General features: G+C 41.4%; 1 protein-coding gene across 2 annotated transcripts in view; it reads right to left on the bottom strand.

The window, feature by feature from the left end:
- The window catches only part of Prkn (parkin RBR E3 ubiquitin protein ligase), a 1,140,372-nt gene that overhangs the window by 530,631 nt on the left and 603,741 nt on the right, over window positions 1-6,000 (bottom strand). The gene's annotated exons all lie outside the window — the stretch shown is intronic.

Here is a 6,000-nt window from a genome sequence, read left to right as displayed (position 1 = left end):
AACCAAAGAAAAGATCTCTATTGGATAATAGAAGATAAAGTCCCAAACCATAGCATTCTGAACACAGTCCTTATAACAAAAAGAACCAAGCATCCTTAGATTGATTTTGACATAGCCAGGAAATCCATGTTATAAAAATAACATTCTCTCTCAGTCAGGCAGAGATGTAAAGGTTAAGTCTTGCCAGCCTGTTTAATTCTAAGAAGAACACAGAAAACATGCTTTATTTACAAACTTGATAGGAAGTGAACTATTTGCATTCTTATCTTTCTGCAAGGACAGAAACATGCCTCTTACTTGACCTTACACACACAAGTTATACATAAAGGAGATTGCCCGTGCTTTTCTTGTTAGTGTAAGCAACTTTGGGTTTAGAACCACAACAGTGGAAAATACCAAGATTGACTTCAAAGTCTAGCAGCCATAAATGAGGTTGAATACACACACACACACACACACACACACGCACACACGGAGAAACTGAACTGGAAAAATGTTGGTTATTGGAGGCCCAAACAGAAACTTTTCAAAATATCTATTGCAAGTAACAACTGTCCAGCTTCTTGGTGTGTGTGTGTGTGTGTGTGTGTGTGTTTTCTAGCCACATGAGGGAATAAAACAGAATATGTTGACATCAAAACCAGATGCTATATACAGGCAGCACTGTGTAGATGAGATGGCTTCAGTCACCCAAAATACTCACTTTTCGTCAATGGAGAATAAAATGAAACAGTAAGTTAATTTACTTAAGATTGTTCCTGCTCTTACAGTCATACTAGAGTTGTCTCTGTAAATTCTTCATTGGGGAGGAGTCCGTGTTGAGGTTTAAAGGTAAGATCACACACATCAGAAAAAAAATTAACTTCTCCCAAAGATTTGAGATGAACTGAGAGTGAAGTGTGCCACTTGACTGTGTTCTCATGGTCACTTACGATGACAGTTATCACACAGGTGAAGATAGCTATAGCTGCAAGGGTGAGCAAGAGCAGCATATGACACACACGAAGGACAGAGGAGTGGGTAAATACCCACATAGAAGCTACATGGAAGAAAAAGATACTTTCTTTTTTCTTCTGATACATCAGAGGAGCCCCAGGTCACCCTGCAACTGCTGAACTATTAGTTATTGGGGGGAAAAACACCAAATGCAGACAAGTTGCTGATTTCTGTGGTGTAATTTTTCATAGGATCAGTTCTATGTTGTAGCATGAAGCTATGACGAGCCGAGAAGAGAGAGCTTCAGCGTTGCTCCATTCACATTATTTCCGCTGTCAGTATCCTGGGAAAACTACTCAAATAATAGTAGAATGTGGTGATTTCTAAGTCAGGAATTCAGAGTAATTTAAATACGCTTCTCTATTATAAAGTGATATAATTTCAGATATACGAGCATAAATGGCTCATGGGCTTCCCGACTATTCCACAGCTCCTTCTCAACAAAGGGCAGCTTCAGCTCAGGTTCAGCACATACTGGAATCACATCTCCCTCAACTGCTCTGGCTTTGGTCCTGCCCATCTCAAATCATCAGGGAGATGAAGGCCAGAAAGCTCATGCGCAGTGGGCATCACCCAGGGGGCTCATGCGCAGTGGGCATCACCCATGGGGCTGATGGGCAAAGATCAGAGGATCTTGCGGGAGAGAATCCTTCTGCTCAGCCCTTGCAGGACAGTGTGGAGCCGTCTGCTGTTCTTCCATGTCTCAAACCTGTTGACATCTCACCTATGTGTTTTTGTTTTTTCTTGATTGATTCCTGCCAAGTTCCTTATTTACACGAGGAGCATCTGATGCATTTCCACCCGTCTGCTTTTACACTGTCCAGCAACTGAGTGTCTACATCCTAGAAGGCTCACACAGTACTAGCTCTGTGTCCTATGATTGCCCTAACCTGAGTCATTACTTGGGTTCAAGTAAGTTGAAAGTTGAAAGAAACACGTGTCCGGGTTTACAATATTTCTGAATATTTCATTTCAACTGTTTTAATAAGTCAAGTTTCATTTTCTCATTAGTAAATTCTTATACTGCCTTTATTGCTGTCTAAGAGAATTATTGCCTTGGGTTAAGCCAAAGATAACCATTTAAATTAAAAAACAAATCTGCCTGGCTCCTAATTAAAGCTGTACCAGAATGTTTTTATTGTTGTTGTTGTTGTTGTTTTTACTTTATTTTATTGTTATTATTTTTTTTTAGGTTTGATCATATACTGCGTAGGTTCTTTTCCTGCCAAAATCCTTCTCATGAATGTCACCAGGAATGGTTTAATCTTCTTCAGCCTGTTATAAAAGTTATCATCCTCCCTGTTCCCAAATCACCTTAGCTGCGACAACACACCAGCAGCTGGTGTTGGACACAGAACCCGCGGCAGCATGGTATCGTGATCTAGCTCTTCTCTCCTCTCCAGTTCCCCACACACCAAGTTCCTGCCAGGCCAGTTACATACCGATGCAGTAGCCCCAGTGATGTTTGTTCATTCTTTGTCCCCATTCTCCAAGGATGAGCCCTGAATTCTTTTTCCAGGCTTGAGCAGTCAGCTCTAAACATGTATACATATGATCAACGCTAAATGATATATTTATGTTATATTTATGTTTTATATAATATGTTATATACTAATATATATTATTAGTAAGCGCTAATATATAGTAAGTGGTATCTATTAGTTAACACACATACATACATATTATCACTAGGCAAAGTTGTGGGGTCAAGGTAGCTGTAGGTTGGGGGAGACTAGAGAAACTTAAGAGGGAAAGGAAGGAGGGTCTGGGTAGATGAGTGGGTACTCTTTCTGGGTTCAATTCCCAGCCCTGCAGCATGGCTCAGAACAATCTGTAACTCCAGTTCCAGGGGGTCAATTGCCCTTTGAGGGCCTCTGAGGGCCCCTGGCACACATGCGGTGCATAGACATATATGTAGGAAAAATACTCATACATATTAGAAGGAGGAAAGAAGAAAAAGCTCTGGCCAAAGTTGTGCTGCTTGCTCAAAGAAAGGAAGGAGGGGCCAGGGAGAGGTAAGCCCTTGCCAAGCAAGCCTGAGAACCTGGATTCCACTGCATCATCTTTATTAAAGTGGAAGGAAAGAACAAACTCTGTTAATTGTCCCTTCACCTCCATGTGTACACTTGGGAATGAATGTGCCCCAGCTACAACAATGAAATACTTACAGAAGAGATGGGAAGGAAAATTAGACTCTACAATGCAGGGTAGGTATACAAGAGGAAGATGATAGAGTAAGCTATAAGCAGTATAACTGTTTATTAATAAATAATAATAACAATGATGTGTATACAACAGAAAACACAAATAGATCCTACTGTAGTTATTTCTACCTTTAGAGTAGTGGGGAATGGCAAAAGTCATTACAAAGTCAAAATATAGTGAGGGACGCTGGTAAGATTCAGTTGACAAATTCCTGTTATCACTGTGGAGTCCTTGGGTGCCCAGCGCTGGGGAGTATAAAAAGAGGACACAGAGGGACTGTGGCTGCAAACAGAGTATTCAAATGCTTAACACAGAGTGGGACTTCAGCACCAAGAATAAGAAGGCTTAGAAGGTGTCACAGGTCACTGAGGGTTGCATTGACCCTTCCTGCCCCCACCCCATCCCCACCGGGAATCTGCCAGAAGAGGCTATAACAGGAGGTTGTTCAGAACTAAGAACCTGCGTGGTAACCTGCTCCAAGGTGTCAGGTGATCTGGGGACGTGGGTAGCAAGGATGTGTTTGTAACAGAAGAGAGCCAGTGAGGAAATTAGGATACTAAGAAGTCAAGGACCGGTGAGGTTAGGGAGGGTGGAGTGATTCACAAGCTTGAATCTGAAAATCCCTGAATAGAGAATTTCATGGCACTATTACTTTAAGGTGCCAGAGTCAGAATTTAGGTGGGAGGAAATGAAGAATTTTTGATAATTGAAATATGAAACAATCTGGCTAGGGAGGATGGCATCTCCAAGTCCGCCTTAATTAGGTACTAAAAATAGCTGTTTTAGAGTCTTGTCTCCTTTCTAGGCCATCCGGCATTCTCAGACAGCTTTAGTCTCAGCCATGTGCTAATTGTTTCTAATGGCCTGTAAACAAACTCCCCAAACTATTAACCTCCTCTTTAGCCAGAGATTCAGGAAATTAGGCTTTGGAAAAAAAAAAAAAGAAAGAAAAAGTCCCCAGCAAGCTGCCCTGGAGGGTTTCTCAAAGTAGAGACACTGGCTTTGAAGGGGGAACTCAAGGTCAGACGAGAATTTAAGCTTTCGAAGTGGAATAGCCACTCACAAAACCTGAAGAATAGACATTTTTCTCACTGAGCTTGGCTGCATCTCTGTCTGCAGGGAGAACTAGGAACTATGGCTGCTTCTAGAAGTACAAATCTCGAATTGCAAGTTTTGAAAATAATTTTATTTTTATTATTAAATTATGTGTCAGGGTGTGTGTGTGTGTGTGTGTGTGTGTGTGTGTGTGTGTGTGTGTGTCTATGAGCTCTGGTGGCAAAAAAAAGTGTCAGATTCCCTGGAGCTGGAGTTAGAGGTGCTTGTGAACCACCCAACTTGACCTTGTGTTACGTGCAAGAGCAATTAGAGCCCTTTCCCAGCTCATCTAGGATTTCAAAGAAAATATATTACATGTATTTATCTGCTCTATGGGGGCAGCCAAGCAGAGCATGGGCAGGTCAGAGGACACCTCTGCTGAGCCATCTTGCTGGTCCTGATTCCATGGTTTCCACAAATATTAAAATCATATCTCTTGATGATCTGAGTATTCTAGGGCCATCTGTGTTTGCTTATCTTCTTTGTATGATGAAACACTAATTTGTTCTAAAAACAAAACAAATGATCACGGAATAGTCAAAAGATGTTATAAAAGAAGGGCAACTGAGATATGCTGTTCCAACCAGATTTTAAAGCTTATTTATAATTACTGCACTTGACTATTGCACCCAGCACAGGCTGAGTAATGGAGGTAGAGGTCTCAATGTTAAGATCAGACTATGCCATACATCCCTCCATATTGTGTGGAAACAGAAGTTTCTCTGATCGTGCCTGGATCTAGAAGATGGCATTTTTACAAGCAGCATTTGACTCTACCTTGAATTGAGGCTGGCTACAGCCTTTGGTGGACCCCAAAACTGTCCCATCTGTCAGGTATACCCACCACCAGGTACACACTGTTATATGGCATTCCTGGGAGTATAAAGGAGCCACCATATAAACTTTTCAGGGTGAGATGAGAGTGTGGGGCCACATGAGTGTATTGAAAATATCTAGGAAACCAGGTCTAAGAACTTATCAGACACATCACACTGAGGAAAAGTGCAATTCCCTCACTAGGGTCCATCCCAAGATAGATACCTGCCACTGAAATAGTATGGTCCACACCATCCTAACATATGATACATGGTGTTGTATATTGAGGATCAACACTCAGAGCTAGGACTTCCACTCAGCTCTGTCCCCTGCAGTTGACACAGCCTATTGGACTGCCTGCCTGTCTATCTGTTTGCTTGCCTGGACTCAACCTGGACCCATCATTTCCTGCACTTAGATTTGAGTCAGTCTTTCTTGGCTGGATCATGTAATGTGATTCTCAACCCTAACTATCAGTAGTTCCAGCAGCAATGCCCTCCAGACCCTGGCCCAGATTCTTATCTTATTAATATGGATTCTCAATCTGTTTCCAAATCTTTTGAACTCTGCTACTGATTCTTTATTCGTTCTGTAAACTACATGTACCCACAGGTAAATAGACAGATACAGCTACTATATGCTTTGTGATATATGCTAAGGAAGTTGATACTAGTATATTTGGACAAATTGCTAAAGCAGCTAATCCCCATGAGTTTATTGTTGTTCTGATAATCCTGATGCTGTGCTAAAACACAAACATGTTTGCCTATGTTTCTGGCATAACATACTCATGACATCCCAGAAAAGCTTCAGACACAAAATCATGATTGTTTTAGTTTACGAGACATCTCAAATCAGAGACTTGATCTTATGTGTCTTGACAATGCT

The sequence above is a fragment of the Grammomys surdaster genome, unplaced genomic scaffold (assembly GCF_004785775.1).
Source record: "Grammomys surdaster isolate TR1022 unplaced genomic scaffold, NIH_TR_1.0 218, whole genome shotgun sequence".
Classification (NCBI taxonomy): Eukaryota; Metazoa; Chordata; class Mammalia; order Rodentia; family Muridae; genus Grammomys; species Grammomys surdaster.
The sequence above is the reverse complement of the archived record's forward strand: the minus strand, read 5'-3'. Positions and strand labels throughout refer to the sequence as shown.